We start from the raw sequence: 19916 nt of genomic DNA on the forward strand, positions 1-19916 counted from the left end.
CCCGCCAGCCTGTTTCTGGCGGTTTACACCGCCAGAACCAGGATGGCGGGAACGGGTGTCGTGGGGCCCCTGGGGGCCCCTGCACTGCCCATGCCACTGGCATGGGCAGTGCAGGGGCCCCCTAACAGGGCCCCATTAAGATTTTCACTGTCTGCTTTGCAGACAGTGAAAATCGCAACGGGTGCTACTACACCCGTCGCACCCCTGCAACTCCGCCGGCTCCTTTCGGAGCCGGCTTCATTGTTGCAGGGTCTTTCCCGCTGGGCCGGCGGTCGCCCGCCGGCCCAGCGGGAAAGTCGAAATGACCCCCGCGGTCTTTTGACCGCGGTGCCGTCTTTCGACGGGGTTACTTTGGCGGGCGAATGACCCCCTTGGTTCTTAAACAAGACATTTCTTTCACTCTGTGCTTTTCTCAAGGCTGCAGTAAGGTAGGTTGCTGGCAAAAGTGGTATGTTTTGTCTCCAATGTTCACAGAAACATACATGCTCTTACGTGGGGATCCTTTCTTGGAACATCAGCTGTTTTATTATAAAAACACTACTTTGACCCTTGTATGTTAGAGGGAGATTCCAGCCAGATGACCACGACTGTATGCTGATTGCTTCGCTACAGCGGTTTATGTAGACTACAGGCCTCTTGCTCAGGTATGAGGGATGATGTCTTCCAAGGAAGAACCTGAAGGGCAGAATTAGAGCTTAATATGCTGTGCTCTAGCATAGCTTAGGGAGGAACTATCCCTACAAATCTTAGTGACAATATGGTAGCGTTATTCTTGAGTTTTACTCTCCTTGTCACACTTTAAATCTTATTGTGCTTCATCGTCTTAGTTATTGCAATATATGCTCTTTTATCTAAGGAGCAGTCACTTCAATAAAACCTTATTGAACTTTACTCTGCTTCTGATTGTCCTTGCATACGTGCGACTAATGTACCTGAGAGAAATGGATGAGATCTGAGTGACCACAATTCCCCTGAGGAGTCATGTAATTCATGCGCCTGGTTGCCCCAATCATCCCTGCTCTTGGGTGGAGATGAGGCACTGCTAGTTAGCCGGAACAAATCCGTATTAGGCCGACAGGTGTAACATGGTGAGGGATCAGACTCAGTCCCCCCCAGTACAGGTGATTCTGCAGCCGGAATCCAGTAGTCTCTTTAGGATAATGAGAACCTATGCAACAGATTCATCAGGGTAGCTGCTACAGCAGTTGGTTGCACAAGTCCAGTGTCCATGGGAAAATGGAGTAATGACTCAGAACAGTCAACAGGGTGTATCAGTGGCACAGAAGGGAGACAAATCAGGTGAGGTTCACTTCCTCAGGGCCTTGTCTTGGCATCTGCTCCAGCCGGATGTTTGGATGGACGTCTACGTTTGCAAGGGGGTTCTTCAGCTACAGAGGGAGAGGTATCTGAGGCCTGTGGTTCCCCTGGCAGGACCTCCATTCTACCAGCTGCCGCAGATGCAGATGGGCCAGATGTTAGGGTGCTAGTGGTAAGGGCCTGATGCTGTCTGAAGACACCAATGAGGGCGGTGTTGATGTCCCTCAGCACCTCTGCAATTGAAGCCATGTGGGCATTTTGAGCCTGTCACTGCTGCATGACTTCCTGGTGGCATTCCCTCTAGAGACTTTCATTTTCCCCCAGGCATGGTAATTATGTATCCCATCCTATCCTAGGAAGATTGGTATGCTCCCAGCATTTGGGAGATGGTTTCCTGGTCAGGAGAGCCCCTTTGAGGCCCATTCCTCTGACCCATAGCTTCCCTCCCACGCACCCTACCCCAGCTGCCTGTGCCCCTGGCATAGTGTGCCCACTCCCAGTGTTAGCAGGACCATGATTGTCTGGGGTGTCAAGATTAGACTTAGGTCCCTGTACTGTGCGGCACACAATTGATTGAGCAGTCCTTGGGACACAGGTTTGGAGGTGATTGGTTGGCTGTGATGTGAATGCCCCAAGGGTGGGAGGAGTTGATGCGGGCGGGGTAAACCTGGGACTCGTTAACAGACTAGGGAGGTCATTATGACCCTGTTAATGTGGCGGTAGCACCTCCAACAGGCTGGCGGTGAATACTGCCACATTATGAGTTGGCCGCTGCCAACCCGCCACATCACCACTCAAACCGCCATGACAGTATGAAGCGCCGGGCCAGAGATACTCATCTCTGACCCGGAGGGCCACAGAGTACCGCCAGTGGCATTAAGAGCCAGTCTACCGCCATGGTTTTTGTGGCGTTAGCAACGCCACGAAAACCATGGCGGTAGGGCATACGGGTGACAGGGAATTCCTTCCCTGTCACCGGTAGGCGGCTCCCTCCCCCTCAACAACCACCTAAACGCCCCCCACCCACCCCCTCATCCAAAACTCACCCACCCGATTCAACCCACGATTCATTCACAAACACCCCCACAACCCTATGCACGGACACAGCCACACACACTCACATAACCCTCCTCTCCCACCCCCACAGTCACAGCAACTGTCCCCCATACCCCTATTCCTGCATACACGCACACAGACACCCACACGCAGCATGCATACACCCATTTACCTACAGTTCCATGCAAGCATTCACTCATACATACCATCACCATTAAGGCACGTGCATTGATACAGACATACTCACACGCATTCATACACGCATTCACACAGACATTCAAACACCCGTTAAGGCACGCATACACACTGACATGCAGACACACACTCACATCAACTTTCATACATGCAATCACTCACACACATACAACCATGCATACACAACACTCACATTCACACATACATGCATACACACTGGCAGACACCACACACTCACACAAACCACCTCCACCCTGCCACCCCTCTCCCCTTTCAGATGCCCGACTTACCTTGTCCGGCAAGGAGGTCGTCCGGCAGAGAACAGGAAGGGGCGCTGCCACCGCCAGCAGCACCGCGTCAGCAGGACACCGCAAAGGCCGTACTAATGGCCTTAATACGGCTGGTGGCATCCTGCTGGTGGTAGCAATGACAGGGCACCACCGTCCACCAGCATGGCTACTGCAGGATTTCCGCCCTTATTGTGGCGTAAATCCTGCAGTGTCCATAATATGGCGGGCGGAAGACCGCAGCACTGGCGGTCTTCTGGTGCCCATGGCATCGGTGGTATTCTAAGAATACTGCTGATATAATGAGCGGCTAGGTGTCCAAGATGGGCCAGGTTGGTTGTCACTGTCCAGACATCCTGGTGTGTTGTCCACACTGGGGCCAGCATCTTGAGGGGGACTGGCAGTCTCTGGTATCCTCTCAATGGTGGATATGGCATGGTTACCTGTGGAGGAAGTGAGACACAAAGTCTAGGTTAGATTGTGTGTTTGGTTCCAACTTTGTGAGATGCAGACAGTGGCTTAACCTGATTCCCTGTAATGACATTGACAGCTGCTGCACAGCATACCTTTGTTGTACATACTACTCAGTAACTTGGTTTCCATTGTTAAAGGTGGGAGCTGTCATGCATGTTTGGTACAGTTTGCACTGCAGATGGGTTCTGGTTTAGTCTGATATTTAACATGACTGTTCAGCTCTGATACCTTGTGAATGGTCAAGCTTGCTAGATGTCACACATGATAGTGGCACAATGCACAATGGTGTCCTAGTGGGAACACAGTATGTGAGTATGCAAAGGTTATAGTCCAGTATCTGGATGTTGTGCATGTGCATTGACTCTGTCATGTTACTTTCCAACCCAGGTGAGTCTATTTCTGGGTTTGGATATTGGATCTGTGGCCATTTGGAATGGTCACTGGGCTGGAGCTGTATTTTGCTTTGGTTGCTATTGTGAGTGTGCCATTGCATTGCTGTCATTGTCATGTACTGCTCCTCACTGGTACAATCTAGATGGTGCAGCTATTACTTTAGTTGTACATGCATTGTATGTGATTTGTTGAGCACATTTCAGGTCTTCACAATGATGGGTTAGTGCATTCTGGAGGTTGCAGTGATATGACTGGCCAGTAGTTTACGTGGCATTGGCAAAGGCTGTGAGGGCAGTTGGGGTGAGTGGAGGTGTGGCATGCAGCTGAGGGGCATTAGGTGAATAATTGGGTGGAATAGCAGGACATTTAGTTAAATGGGGAGTATTTGGGTGGTGAAGAAGCATGCAGGACAAGACAAATGTGTAACATGACTGTTGTGGGTACTTACCAGAGGCCGGTCCCCCAAGTATTCCAGTCAGACCGCGGGATGCAGTATGCCCAAGACCTTCTCCTCCCAAGATTTGAACTGTGTGGGAGGAGGCGGGGGTCCACCGCCAGTCTTCAGCACATCAATTTGGTGGCGGGATGCCATGGAATGCATCTTCCCCCGTAGGTCATTCCACCTCTTCCTGATGTCCTCCCTTGTGCGTGGATGGCTTCCCACTGAATTGACCCTGTCAACTGTCCTTTGCCACAACTCCATTTTCCTGGCAATAGATGTCTGTTGGACCTGTGCTCCAAACAGTTGTGGCTCTACCCTGACAATTTCATCCACAATGACCCTCAACTCTTCATCAGTGAATTGTGGGGGTTTTTGTGGGGACATGGTAGTTGTGTTGTAGATGGTGTGTGGGGTTGTTGTTAGTGTTAGCGTGTAGTATTGTATACTTGGTGAAGGGTGAGTGCTGCATTGTGAGGGTGAGACGGTTGCAGCAGGTTGTGTGTGCTAGTGATGTGTGTATTGTGTTGGTTGTGCAGTTGTGTGGTGTGTGATAAGTGAGATGAGTATGTGGGCCTGTTGTGTAAAGGTGCTTTCGCTCAAATATTTCCTGCTCTCGGTGTATGTGAACGGCGTTTTTGTTGCAATGGATTGTGGGTTGTGTAGGGGTGTGTTATATAGTGCACTGAGTGACTCGGGTGTGTGGATATGTGTCAGGTGTGGGGTAGTCAAACTATCCAATATGGTGCTGTGTTCTGACAGTAGTGAGTTTTGACCACAGCAGTTTGTACCGCCAATGGTTTTCCGCCATGAAAGAGCCGATGTGGTGATTTGTGGGTTGTAATCTGGTGGGTGGAATTTTTTCGGGATGGCGGTGCTGGTGGTGGGACTGCCTCTTTCCCGTCCTCCAGTGTCCTGGCGGTGTCAGAATTTTGGCTGTCTTTTGACGGTCTTCACAATGTGACTCTTAATACGGTGGTCGGGTTACTGCCAACATGGCGGTCTTTTGACGGCTGCCACTGCGGCGGTCTGCCAAAAAGACCGCCAAAGTCATATTGAGGCCCATAGTGTTGTATGTGCTAGGGCGCCATCAAGCCAGTTCTGGTGGTCTTCAAAAGATAGAGGTATCTCTATGTATGTGTATGCACTGTATTGAGCAGGTACGTTAGCATGTGTATAATGATGAAATGTATTAGTGTTACGATCATCTGCTGGAAAATTAATCCAAGGGTAGAAAATTTCTGCTCTATAAACTGGATGATCCTCAACCACAAATGTAACAGCACTCCCCTGGGTTGTAAGGCCATTATTTAATAAATGATTAGTGGTGGGGGGGGCTCATGTTTACTGCAATTATGACCTGCTCTGGGTTTGCCGTAGTAAATGTAGTAGTTCAGAGATAAGGACACCAATTGGGGATTATTCCTTTAAAAGTTCAAGCTTGAACAAACTTCAGTCTAAAATAGGTGCTACCTATCTAGCTAAGGAGAAAGTTATCAATACCACAGACATCTCTGTATATAGTATTGTGGTGCCTTTAGCACGTAGTGAGACATAGATACTCAGGGAGATCCGCAATTCAGTGCTTGACCAAATGTTGGTGGCGCCATATCGGGTTGGCTCTCATTGTACCAATGAAACTGCTGGATTCGGGCAGCAGCACCACCAGATTCTATGGAACAGAGTCCAGTTCCACACCGTGTGACAACTGTCGGCCTAACCCTTCTGACCAGGTAGCACTACCTCACCAGCACCTAAAAGTGGAGGTGATTTGAGTCAGCCCTGCGCATGACATTCTGATTTCTCAGGGAAATCGTGGTCCAACAGATCTCATCCTTTTATCTCAGTTACATTTGTCTCACACATGCAAAGACAAACAGAAGCAAGAATTGGTTCAATACATTTTATTGAATCAACTGTGTTCTAGATAAAATAGCATGTACTGCAATGATTAGAATGTTTAAACATAATAATAACGAGGCAATGACAAGGAAAGTGAAATATAAGAAAAGTCCCTCTATAGCGTCAGAATGCTAAGTGCTGGAATTCCTACCTACGCCACTAAGATACTACTAGACAACCACAGTGTTAGCCATAATACACCCTTCAGGATCCCTAGGAAGACACCATCCCCATACCTGAATATGGTAGTAGCGAAGAGGGCTGTTGGTCTACTGACAGTCCTCTCCTGGGTAGACGGAAAAGACTTCAAGTTTCAGTAGACAGCTGCAATGAAGCAACAGCATACAGTGGCAGTTTTCTGGCTGGAGATCTCCCTTTAACGTCAGAGGGATGTTTTATAATAAAACAGCTGGTGTTCTGAGAAAACTGTCCTAACGTAAGAACACGTATGTTTCCTGTGAAGTGACAAAGATTGTGGTGTTCCTACTTTGTACTGACAACAATATCCAGTGCAGCCTTGAGCAGGATACAGAACAAGATGGTCCTACTAAGAAGAATGAAAACAGTTCCTAGGCTAAAAGTGTATGAGATAAAAGAAATAAGAACTCACCACAAAATGAAACTTCTGCTCAGAAATTAAAAAGAATTGGTATTAGGCTAAAGGGCACAAGCAGCAGGCCTTTTGCTAAAATAACATGCCCATAAAAGCTCACTAAAATAACCTCACAACAATGCCACGTTGAACTTTATTTTCCTTTAGTTTGACCAGCAAATCCTCTTTAAAAATGGATGATATATCAAGATTTGTGCTGAAAATAATTGTGTTACATGTTTAGATATGGGAGAAACATTACCTAAATATAGCAATTTGTTTCAAACAGAGTGAATAGTAGTCACATACTGGAGGAAATTAGGTTCTGCGTCTCTTGGTGGTGGAGGTCTTGCCATCCTCTCCTGGTGGTCTGGATGAATGTCCCTCTTGGTCACAGAAAGGGGCAGATGGTGTTGGAAAAGCAATGCACATATTGTGGTAAATGTCAAACAGCACCCAGTCAGGGAGCTTAAATTAGAGTTAATATTATGCATTTTTACACTGAACTCCCTCTGAAACTGCTTCATGTTTATGAGTTCTGTCAGAACCTGACCCATCATGTCTTGGGACTGATGTAGGGCTCCCAAGACTTGGTCAATGGTGGTCTGGGTGACAGTTAACCTAGTGAACTTACTTAGCTGGCCCACAGATTCCCTCCCATGACCCCGACCCCCACTACCCTGTGCCCTTGAGCCAGTGTGCCCCATCCCACTGGGTCCTGGCTAAAGTGGGGGGTGGTGGTGGTTAGCGGTGTTCGGGTGGTCTCAAAAACAGCCAGGACCTTGGGGGCAGAGGAGATCACAAGATTGGTGTGATATTCCTTTGGACACAGGAAGTATGGGTTACCAATGGTGAAGGTGTTGTAACAGCTGCAGTGAGAGGTGTGGGTTTGGGTCGAGTGAGACTAACTGGAGCTATCTGCCCAGACAGACCAGATGGACCAGGCAGCTCACCATCATCCGGATTTGCAGATGTGGAGTCCTCACTGTAGGCTTGATTCTTGTCTGAAGTGGAGGTATCCTCTGTGGCTGATGGTTGCCCATATACTCTGGGGGTCAGTCCTAAGATGAATTGAAAGAAAATCATATTGTAAGAGTCTCTATTATGAATGAAATGGCTTTTAAGCTACAAATGAAGCAAGCTGAAAGGTAATAATTTTACAATTGATGGTATGATTAGATCTTTCACAGTTTGTGGCAATTCACAAACACATTGGAAATTACACTCATGAAAACTACAAATAAACTACATCTAAAGAGATGTCCTGGAAAGTAATACTTTTTAAGGAAGGGTGCATGTGATATACCACGCAGTCAAAGCAACTTAGTATAAAGGAGAAATGTGAAGGAAACCATTGAAGGCCGAGAATGCTAATAATCAGACTTTCATACAACTTGGTAGGATTTCTGATATTAGTCACAACATAAACTTTGTTAGATACCTTTAATATCATTACAAAGTAGGTTCCGCTTGCAACATGTCTTGTAAGAAAACATTTAAATCAACATACTTTGATGTATGAGCCCAATTACATCAATTCAATGGACTGACAAGCAAAACACAACATACAATATTGCAAATCATGCCATTTTCATTCATTGCATGAATTGGGGTTTGGCTAATGCATGAGACTTTAACACATATGTATATATGTTATCATAGAGAGGATGAGAAACATCACAGTACAAACATGTCTTCCAGATACAGAAATAAGGCATTGTGGTAGTTGTAGTCATTTCAACGTATTACCATTGAGGATAAAGTGGCTTATTTGATAGAAAACACTAAATCGGGTGCTCCTTCCAATCCTGTCCTTCTCAGGTGCTTCATCTGCTGCAAAATTGATCTCAGCCCAGCTTGCTCCATTGCTTAATAAGATGTTAACCTCATGCACCTTTCCAGATGCATGGAAAAAGTCATCTATCTTATCTCTCCTAAAGAAAACCTCCTTTGATCCTCTCGAGGTGAAAAATAATGGGCCAATATCTCATCTTCTGCTATCGACAGAAATCCTGAAAAAAGACATGAACAAGGAAATTATCTCCTTCTTGGAAGCCAATAATCTCCTTAGTATGGCACATTATGATTTCAGGCCTTACCATTGTACTGAATCGGCCCTGGTTGCAACAACAGAAGAAATCAGAGCCATAGTTGAGCAAGTAAATAGCATGGCCCATATCCTACTAGATCTTTCGGCCGCATTTGGCAGAGTGGACCATGCTTTATTAATCAACCGTCTCGAGAAGATTGGCATTAAAGGTTCAGCATTCATTAGATCATTTCTAACCAGCAGAGAGAAAGTGGTAGCTCTGGAGTATTATATTTCGTCCCCCTTCTCTCATCATTATGGGGTCCCGAAGTGATCCTCACTTAGCCCCACATTATTAAGTGCTTACATCACTCCTTTGATCAAATTGATTCAAGAACACGGATTCTCAGTCTGCTTAGATGCAGACGATACCCAAATAGTAGTATCGGTCACATCAGACTAAGAATAAGTTGCTAAACAATTCAACTAAGTGATGACCAGCATAGCAAATTGGTTGCACAGGAACTGCTTAAAACTAAATTCTGAGAAAACTGAAGTGCTTCTATTTGGTAGAGACTCTTCCTTTTGGAATATCTCATGGTGGCCAGCAGATTTAGGGCCTCTGCCAGCACCAGTTTAGAAAGCAAGGAATCTGGGGGTCATGTTTGATTCCAAACCTACCTTTAAAGAGCAAACCACTTATGTCACCTCCTCATGTTACTGATACGAATACTAATGAAGATTCTTCCTTTCATTAAGCTTGATTTGAGGAAAAGTGTTATCACTGCGTTAGCTACATCAAAACTGGGCTACTGTAATGCCCTATATGTTGGCCCTCAAGCTAGAATTTTAAATAAATTCCAAATCCTTCAGAATGCAGAAGCTTGGGTTCTGCTGAACCTTCCAAAACACTGTTTAGGATGTCAAGCAATTAGAGAGCTGACTGGTGTCCTCTAGTAGGAGGCTGGCCCTCTATGTAGTGTGCAAAACTAGGCACACTGTGCAGGGGGTCCAGGCAACCACACGTTGGTTTACAGAGGTACAAACTAGATCACCTAATGCTCTAATTTTTAAGGTACTTTGGTTGAGCAATTAGGCCAGTTTTGGAGAAGTGCTAAGCATTTGTTGTACTCACAGTATCAATCATGTAACTCACACACTCAAAGGAATAACTCGAGACCAAGTTATAAAAATACTTAAGATTTTTATGTAATTTTTAGGACCAAGATTATCAAAATTGGTTACGTTCTTTTTTAGATATGTTTTTTTTTAATTTAATAAAAATAGTCTTTTTGTGCGTAATTACGCACCAAAGGAATCAAAGGAAAGTCACCTTTAAAAATACATATAAAATCGGGCAGTTTGTTTATCAAGTTCTTTTTTTGCAGGTTGGTCGAGGTCATTGGTGGGCATATTGTGCCAACTAGAGAAGTTCAAGGGGCTACCGGTTCCGGCGGGAGCAGCAATGAAAGGTCTCTGGAGTTGGTGCAGGGTCACTGGTAGGGACCACTTGGAAAAGGACTGCATAGGTAAGTTTAGAGGTGGTGCCTTGGAGTGTCGAGGTCGCAAGGGGTGAGGGACCATTAGGGCACAGCAGGTTCTTCGTTGCGGGGCACAGGGCGGCAGGGTGCGGAGCGAATCGGTGAGCCAGGAGCTGTTCGCAAAGATGCCCTTTGGAGTTGGAGGTAAGTCAGTTCAAGGGTCGGTTGCAGGACAACTGGGACACTCTGACGGGAGGTCCAGGGTGTTCCTGAAGTCCCTCGACTAGGGCTTTCTCCTGGTCCTTTTTCAGCCCCGGGTGTGCTGATTATTCTGGTGTTCGACTTCAGGTTTGACCAGTGCGCAGTGCCACCAAACTTGGCACACTTGCAGGGTTTGCCCTTCCGGTTGTCGGTGTATCGTGGTCCAGCTGCAACTTCCAGTTCAGGAGTTAGTGGCTGGTCAGTAAAGTGACCCTCACTGGTTTGCTGGTTTCTTCTTGTTGCAGAGTGGTACCTCCACCCTGGAGGGAGTTCTTGGGCGAATATCAAAGCTTGGAGGTCCCCTGGGGTTCTTTAGAGTTTTTCCAGTTGTCCAGAAGCTCCTCAGAGGCGACTGTCGGGTCCTGGGTGAAGGAGGCAGAGTTTGGCACCTTTTCTTTGTGCAGCAGATCCACAGTTCTCGTGCCTTGGATCTTCTTGGTGCTGGGCTTTCTTTGTCCATCGAATCTGATGACTTGGTCTAGGGATGCCGTCTAAATACTGAAGTTAGTGGGCATTTTAGTTGAAACCTGGTAGTGACCAATGGGACACCTACCTTTGGGTGGATACACTCACTACAGTGACCACTTCCTGTGGGAGGGGTCAATTCCCTATTTCTGATTGTCTATTTTCCTTCCATCCAAGATAGAGGAAAATGAAATGGAGTGCCCATCTCGCAGGCAACATCTTAGGGGTGGTGCATGCCAGGTAGGGCCACTCCTCCTACCCTTTGTGTAGTTTCTGTAGGAGGCTGGACTGGCTTGTAGTGAGTACCAAGGGGTACTTGCACCTTGCACCAGGCCCAGTTATCCCTTATTAGTGTATAGGGTGTCTAGCAGCTTAGGCTGATAGATAATGGTAGCTTAGCAGAGCAGCTTAGGCTGAACTAGGAGACGTGTGAAGCTACTACAGTACCACCTAGTGTCATATGCACAATATCATAAGAAAACACAATACACAGTTATACTAAAAATAAAGGTACTTTATTTTTATGACAATATGCCAAAGTATCTTAGAGTGTACCCTCAGTGAGAGGATAGGAAATATACACAATAGCAAAAAAATATGCAGTATAGTCTTAGAAAACAGTGCAAACAATGTATAGTTACAATAGGATGCAATGGGGAAACATAGGGATAGGGGCAACACAAACCATATACTCCAAAAGTGGAATGCGAACCACGAATGGACCCCAAACCTATGTGACCTTGTAGAGGGTCGCTGGGACTATTAGGCAATAGTGAGAGTTAGCAAAATAACCCTCCCCAAGACCCTGAAAAGTGAGTGCAAAGTGCACTAAAGTTCCCCTAAGGACAAAAGAGTTGTGTTAGAGGAATAATGCAGGAAAGACACAAACCAGCAATGCAACAACTGTGGATTTCCAATCTAGGGTACCTGTGGAACAAGGGGACCAAGTCCAAAAGTCACAAGCAAGTCGGAGATGGGCAGATTTCCAGGAAATGCCAGCTGCGGGTGCAAAGAAGCTTCGACTGGACAGAAGAAGCTGAGGTTTCTGCAGGAACGAAAAGGGCTAGAGACTTTCCCTTTGGTGGACGGATCCCTCTCGCCTTGGAGAGTCGTGCAGAAGTGTTTTCCCGCCGGAAGGACGCCAACAAGCCTTGCTACACGCAAATCGTGCGTTTGGCGTTTTTGGACGCTGCTGGGGCCCAGGAGGGACCAGGAGGTCGCACATTGGACCTGCAGAGAGAGGGGACGTCGAGCAAGACAAAGAGCCCTCACTGAAGCAGGTAGCACACGGAGAAGTGCCAGAAACAGGCACTACGAGGATGCATGAAACGGTGCTCGCTGAAGTTGCACAAAGGAGTCCCACGTCGCCGGAGACCAACTTAGAAAGTCGTGCAATGCAGGTTAGAGTGCCGTGGACCCAGGCTTGGCTGTGCACGAAGGATTTCTGCCGGAAGTGCACAGGGGCCGGAGCAGCTGCAAAGTCGCGGTTCCCAGCAATGCAGCCCAGCGAGGTGAGGCAAGGACTTACCTCCACCAAACTTGGGCTGAAGAGTCACTGGACTATGGGGGTCACTTGGACAGCGTCGCTGGATTCGAGGGACCTCGCTCGTCGTGCTGAGAGGAGACCCAAGGGACCGGTGATGCAGCTTTTTGGTGCCTGCGGTTGCAGGGGGAAGATTCCGTCGACCCACAGGAGATTTCTTCGGAGCTTCTGGTGCAGAGAGGAGGCAGGCTACCCCCACAGCATGCACAAGCAGGAAAACAGTCGAGAAGGAGGCAGGATCAGCGTTACAGAGTTGCAGTAGTCGTCTTTGCTACTATGTTGCAGGTTTGCAGGCTTCCAGCGCGGTCAGCGGTCGATTCCTTATCAGAAGGTGAAGAGAGAGATGCAGAGGAACTCGGCTGAGCTCATGCATTCGTTATCTAAAGTTTCCCCAGAGACAGAGACCCTAAATAGCCAGAAAAGAGGGTTTGGCTACCTAGGAGAGAGGAAAGGCTACTAACACCTGAAGGAGCCTATCAGCAGGAGTCTCTGACGTCACCTGGTGGCACTGGCCACTCAGAGCAGTCCAGTGTGCCAGCAGCACCTCTGTTTCCAAGATGGCAGAGGTCTGGAGCACACTGGAGGAGCTCTGGACACCTCCCAGGGGAGGTGCAGGTCAGGGGAGTGGTCACTCCCCTTTCCTTTGTCCAGTTTCGCGCCAGAGCAGGGGCTAAGGGGTCCCTGAACCGGTGTAGACTGGCTTATGCAGAATTGGGCACATCTGTGCCCAACAAAGCATTTCCAGAGGCTGGGGGAGGCTACTCCTCCCCTGCCTTCACACCATTTTCCAAAGGGAGAGGGTGTCACACCCTCTCTCAGAGGAAGTTCTTTGTTCTGCCATCCTGGGCCAGGCCTGGCTGGACCCCAGGAGGGCAGCTGCCTGTCTGAGGGGTTGGCAGCAGCAGCAGCTGCAGTGAAACCCCAGGAAGGGCAGTCTGGCAGTACCAGGGTCTGTGCTACAGACCACTGGGATCATGGAATTGTACCAACAATGCCAGGATGGCATAGAGGGGGCAATTCCATGATCATAGACATGTTACATGGCCATATTCGGAGTTACCATGGTGAAGCTACATATAGGTAGTGACCTATATGTAGTGCACGCGTGTAATGGTGTCCCCGCACTCACAAAGTTCAGTGAATTGGCTCTGAACAATGTGGGGGCACCTTGGCTAGTGCCAGGGTGACCTCACACTAAGTAACTTTGCACCCAACCTTTACCAGGTAAAGGTTAGACATATAGGTGACTTATAAGTTACTTAAGTGCAGTGTAAAATGGCTGTGAAATAACGTGGACGTTATTTCACTCAGGCTGCAGTGGCAGGCCTGTGTAAGATTTGTCAGAGCTCCCTATGGGTGGCAAAAGAAATGCTGCAGCCCATAGGGATCTCCTGGAACCCCAATACCCTGGGTACCTCAGTACCATATACTAGGGAATTATAAGGGTGTTCCAGTAAGCCAATGTAAATTGGTAAAATTGGTCACTAGCCTGTTAGTGACAATTTGAAAGTAATGAGAGAGCATAACCACTGAGGTTCTGGTTAGCAGAGCCTCAGTGAGACAGTTAGGCACCACACAGGGAACATATACATGCTCACCTATGAGCACTGGGGCCCTGTGTGACAGGGTCCCAGTGACACATACATATAGGCCATAAACCTATGAGCACTGCGGTCCTGACAAGCAGGATCCCAGTGACACATAACAAACATACTGAAAACATAGTGTTTTCACTATGAGCACTGAGGCCTGGCTATCAGGATCCCAGTGAGACAGTGAAAACAGTGACAAACACCCTGACATACACTCACAAACAGGCCAAAAGTGGGGTTAACAAGGCTAGAAAGAGGCTACCTTCTCACAGTTTCCCGCCTTTGCTCCTGCCAAAAGTGGGGGTTTGCAGAATGGGTGACCATCTGCTGCTAGCAGCAGGCCTGGGGGTCGAGTTTCAAAGGCAGTTAGCCCTTTGAAGTTCACCGCTAGGGCAGTGCACATTCCTAAATGGGGGACGGGTCGGTGTTAGCATGTCCACCCAGGATGGCTTTGTTTTACAAACCAGAGAGTCAGGTCTCCTTCCCAAGGTTTGTCGATTGGGTGTCTGGAGGAGGCAGGCTGGATAGAACCAGTCAGGGTAGTTAGCTTTTGCAGGGGGCACCTCTAAGGTGACCCCTGGGTACTTTTTATAATAAATCCAACACTGGCACCAGTGTGGATTTATCATTCTGAGTTGTTTGATACCAAACAACCCAGGGTTCAGAGTGGCAATCATGTGGCTGTGAAACTCATATTGACCAATGTCCAGCACACATGTCTTAAAATGGTTGCTCTGTTCACTCACTATGTCCCAGGTTTGGCAAGGACACAATGGGGGCATATTGCTCATGCAGCTATGCCCTCGCATATGCTATGGTGCACCCTGCCTTCTGGCTGGAAGGCCTGCCAGAGGGGTGTCTTATCCATAGTGCATGCAGGGTATGATGGACAGGGCACACAGGCAGTGTGCACTGTCAAGTTTGTGTTTTGAGCTTGCACCAGGACACTCAGCCTGCAATGGCAGTGCTGGGTGCATCTGGATGCACGGCCTTAGAGGGTGGACCAATCAGTGCTGCTGGCCTCAGGGGCCTACCCTTAGTACCCCATGCCATAGGTACATAAGTACCTTTTACTAGGGACTTATAGCGGCAGATAAAGGTGTATCCAATTGTGCCAATGCATCACAACAGTTTTAGGGAAAGAGGTCTGGCCCAGGGAACCTGGCTAGCAGGGGCCCTGGGCACTACACTTTCTAGGCTACATCATACATCAGGCAAAAAGTGGGGGCTAACCATGTCCAAAAGAGGCCTTTTCTCACTCCTATCAGAGCCCGAATAAAATTCAAGGCCCTATGCTGACCCACAAAGCCCTGCATCAGTCAGGCCCCATCTTCTTTCATAATATCTTTAAATGGCATGCCTCTAACCGTACCTTACGATCTAGTACTGCCAGACACGTGGTCATTCACAGAGTTAACAAAAACAGTGGAGAGGAAGGAGTTTCTTCCACGCGACCACTAAATGGTGGAATACTCTATCTGATCACCTCAGAGCTCAGTCTGATTCACTCACCTTCAAGAAACAACTAAAAAAACGACCTTTTCCTGACAGTGGTTTAGGACCCCCTTATTTCTTCTTGTTATGATCGTGTCAAGTAAGAAGTTTGCCCATTACACTGTATTTCAAATGACACCAGCGCCAAAATGCCTCTGGCATTCGCGCACTCAATAAATCTTTTAACGTTAACATTAACCAACACTTTAAAAAATGTTATTTGAACATTCCTAATGAAATATATGCTTTGTAGATGTATACACATATACAAAAGAATACCATTTGGGAAATATGCTGATATCTGAAGAAACACTTACAATCACCAAAGCTTAATGTTCTAATAGATCGAGTAGGGAACCTGTTATCTTAAGTAGAACAAAATACATTCAAACAAACAAATAATTTAAAAAAATGATTAATGAAGAACAACACACATGTTGCCCAGTAGTGAAACAAGAGATAGTACCATACTGCCACTATTTTGATGATGGCATCAGACTTTTGAACTTTAAATGTGGGTTTATCTGTTTTGCAAAGGTGGAAAACTCATTTTCATAGGCTAACTTAAGAGCAAACACAACATTTCTGTTTCTTGAGCCATTGTCAAGTGTAACTTACCAGTCTGCACTCCACCTTGGATTCAAGTCAAGCATCAGGATGTAGGATCTGCAAGACGTTCTTCTCCCAGGAAAAAAAGTTGTAATGGGGGCTGGGAGAACCACCACCAGTCCTCTGAGCCTCCTGATGACACTTGGAGGCCAGGGAACGCACTCTCCTTGCAGATCGTTCTAGCACTTTCTAATTTCCTTTTGTGTGGGCAGGTTGTTAGCTACAGCATTCACTTTGTCAAGTACTCTGGACCACATTTGCCTTTTCTGAGATATGGCTGTATTTTATACTTGGGCTCCAAACAACTGTGGCTCTACTCTAACGATTTCATCCACCATGATTGACAATTCTCCCTCTGTAAAAGGAGATTTCGTTTCCCTGCCATTATAAGGAAGTTAAACTAAATTAAAATGGAAACCCACAAATTAAATTGAAAATAAAAATGACAAGAAAACAAGTAACAGAGGGAGGAAAAAAACTGACTTCTGGCTATGTTAAATCTGTATCAAAATGATGTTCTGCAGTGGAATGGTAAAGGATCATGGTCTGGAATGGAGTGTGTTTTATAGTGTGGTGTGCAGGTTTTCACAATTAGGCAACAGCCATCAGGTGTGTGGTGCTAGCATCCATCCAATGCCCACAGCCATTGTAAAATGTTGAACAGGTCCTGCGACAGACTCCTGCCGTCAGGGATCCACCGCTGGTATACCGCCATCACAACTGATGTATTTAAATACAGTTGGTCCAATTCTGCCATCCTGGTGGCGATGGAGAACTGTTCACCAGCATAGGAGTCTGCCGCATTGGCAGTGGGATACCGCTTATGTGACAGGCTCCAGTACGTTAATGCAGACAGAGGTTCAGCTGGCATACATCTAAATACGGTGGTCGGAACTCCGTCAGTTTCACGGAGTACTTGGAACTGCCACCATGGAGGGATGACAGTAGTCCCGCCAAGATTTTACTCAGGCCCTTAATCTGGCCATTAAGAAGCATCACGCCCACTAACTCACATCTGTTGCCCGTTTATTTACAAAATGCCCTCTTGTCTTTAGCAGGTGCAAAATCTGAATTGAAGCAGATAGGTGTTAATGGTGAAGTAAAAGTGGTAAAACACTGGCACTCACAACGTTCACTCCATATTGGTAAAAGTTGCACAAGTGACCTGGAAAGTGTATAGGCCTTAGAGTCAGAGTCATGGACCTGTTATAAGGGAGCTCTTGCTATGAGATGATCAATTACGCGCCATTGGTTTGTGATTTCAGCCTTCTCCCATTCCACTACAAATCAAAGTCTGTGGATCTTGAAAATATGACTGAAGGTGAGGTACTGACAGTCCACTCTGTGACACCGATCTATAATATTTTATTGCAACCCTTGAGGTTTTCCCTTGCTAGGCAAAGATATTTAAAATTATTTGAAGCAGTTTAAGGATTGTTCTTGGCGACACTAGAGCAATTGTCTGGTAGAGGTATAGAATCTTTGGCAGTGTGATCAATTTATCCATAGCTATGCTACTTACCCAGGAAAAGTGCTTTATGTGTCATTTTCGGAAGTCCCATCTGATTTCCTTTATTAGGTGTGTATAATTAAGCAAGATCACCTGTGATAGTGAGTGGCCCACAAAATACTTGAGTCACATGGGGAGTGATATACATAGGTTGTCAATTTGTTGTAAAGGCTGGTTCAGAAGCACAGGTTCATATTTTGTTTTGTGAATTTTAAACCCCAAGATGCTTTGGTATACCTATAGTTCCTTCAAAATGGTTGGAACAGAGTTCCGTGGATCTAGTAAAGTGATCATGATGTTGTCAGCAAACATCACAAGCTTAAAAGTTTGATTACCAATCATGCCCCCTCTGATTTTCTCCCTAATCTTAATCACATTTGCCAAACGTTCTACTACTAATGCAAACAGGAGTGGGGAATGTGGGCAGCCCTATCTAGTTCTTTGTTCAATATTAATTTGGGATGATCATATGACATTGCAGGCCAAATCCCATCACCTGCAGCATATGCACCATGTAGGTTTAGGCAACTCAACTCAAAAACCTTTAAGCACATAACAATACAAAAAAATAAATATGAATATAAAATATAAAATCATTCCAGTACATTTATATAATAGAGCCTAAAAGCCTTAATACTCATCATAAAACATCCTTCAGTGCATATAAACTATTCGTACAAATGCATCACATAAGTGGAGATAAAGTCTTTGGTCTAAAAATCCACATGGTGACCAGAACCAGGTGGGTGTCTGATCTGAGAATTCGAAGAGCAACAGAGTTCCTACAAACACCCAGCCACCTACAAGCAGGGACTAGCCATTCCCTACGAGGGGTTACATAAGGAGGCAAGCAAATAAAACATGAGGCAGGTTTTCATTAGGGGCATTACAGGCTGGGCAAGTGGTTACACCCTCCGATGACCAGTGGCTGGTAAAAGATCTGAGTGGTAGAGTTCCTACACGAAACTGGAAATACAACTTCATATCTTTAGGGACCGAATATGTATCCCAGAATACCTCATATCTGCACACATCTTTCAGATCGATAAATTCATGTGACAGTTTGGAACGGATTGCTACACACAACTCCTCAGAATCTACCACCCTCCAATAATGCTTTTTTAAGTCATACTTCTAAGGGAAGGGAGCAGTGGCTGGAGAATCTCAAAGCTCGTGGAAACCAAGCATGTACAATGACTCTTTGATGTATCTAAGCCAAGGAATGCTAAGGGAGTGATCAGCTTCCACTATGGCCTGCAAGGCTACAGTGTAAGAGGCAAGCTCTGGAGTAGTCCAAAGCTGTCTACAATACAAAAGACGACGTAAACAAGCCTTGCGACCTATATCCTTAATGCCCAAGTCCTTTAAAAGAGGAAGCAGCGGAGTGCTTAGTGGAAGAGAGACAAGCTTCCTTAAAAAGGTATTCTCAACAAGAGATACTTCTTGGGCTTTAACATGGCTCCACAGTTCTGCACCATAAAGTGCAGAACTCACAGCCTTAGCCTCGTAGAGCTGGAGTGCTTGGCGAATCGGCTTAGTATAGGCAACACAAAAATCCTTAATTAAAACCCCTGTAATTTGTTTCAGCTTCAGCGCCACCGTGGCAATATGGGATTTCCAGGACATGTTCTCCGATATCGTTAGGCTGAGGTAGCTAAAAGATTTCACCTTTTCAAGTGGGATACCTGCAAGTATAATCTTCCCTTTAAAAGATATGAGGATTGAATGACATCAATTTAGTTTTAGAAGTATTGATTTCCAGTCCCTGAGAGGAACAGAACTCCTCAAAACATGTTAGGAGTTTTTGTAAGCCAATCTGGGTGCATCTGACTCTATCTTAACTAAGAAGGAGACAATGTCATTAATATATAATATAATGAAAACAGGGTTAGAGCAAGGTCACACCCTTGGCGTACTCCCCTTGACACTGGGATTTTGTCAGTAAGCTGCCCCTGGTCGCCCCACCGCATGCATGCATAGTTGCCCTCTTGAAGCCGTACTAGTAAGGAAAGGATGTGGGAGGGCATTGCCATCTCAGAAAGGACTTCCCACAACTTATTGTGAGGCACTAAATCAAACACAGATTTTAAATCTACAAAGGCAACATACAAGTTCCTCTTACTAATGAAAACCGTCTTCCAATATAAAAGCAAAAACCTGAGAGCTTGGTCAGTAGTAGAAATGTTCCTGCCAAAACCATCTTGCAATGAGCTAAGTATATCATACTAAGACATCCAACCTTGGTTCTTCCCCAAAAGACAGTGGCAGAAGACTTTC

Source organism: Pleurodeles waltl, chromosome 9 (genome assembly GCF_031143425.1).
Source record: "Pleurodeles waltl isolate 20211129_DDA chromosome 9, aPleWal1.hap1.20221129, whole genome shotgun sequence".
Lineage (NCBI taxonomy): Eukaryota > Metazoa > Chordata > Amphibia > Caudata > Salamandridae > Pleurodeles > Pleurodeles waltl.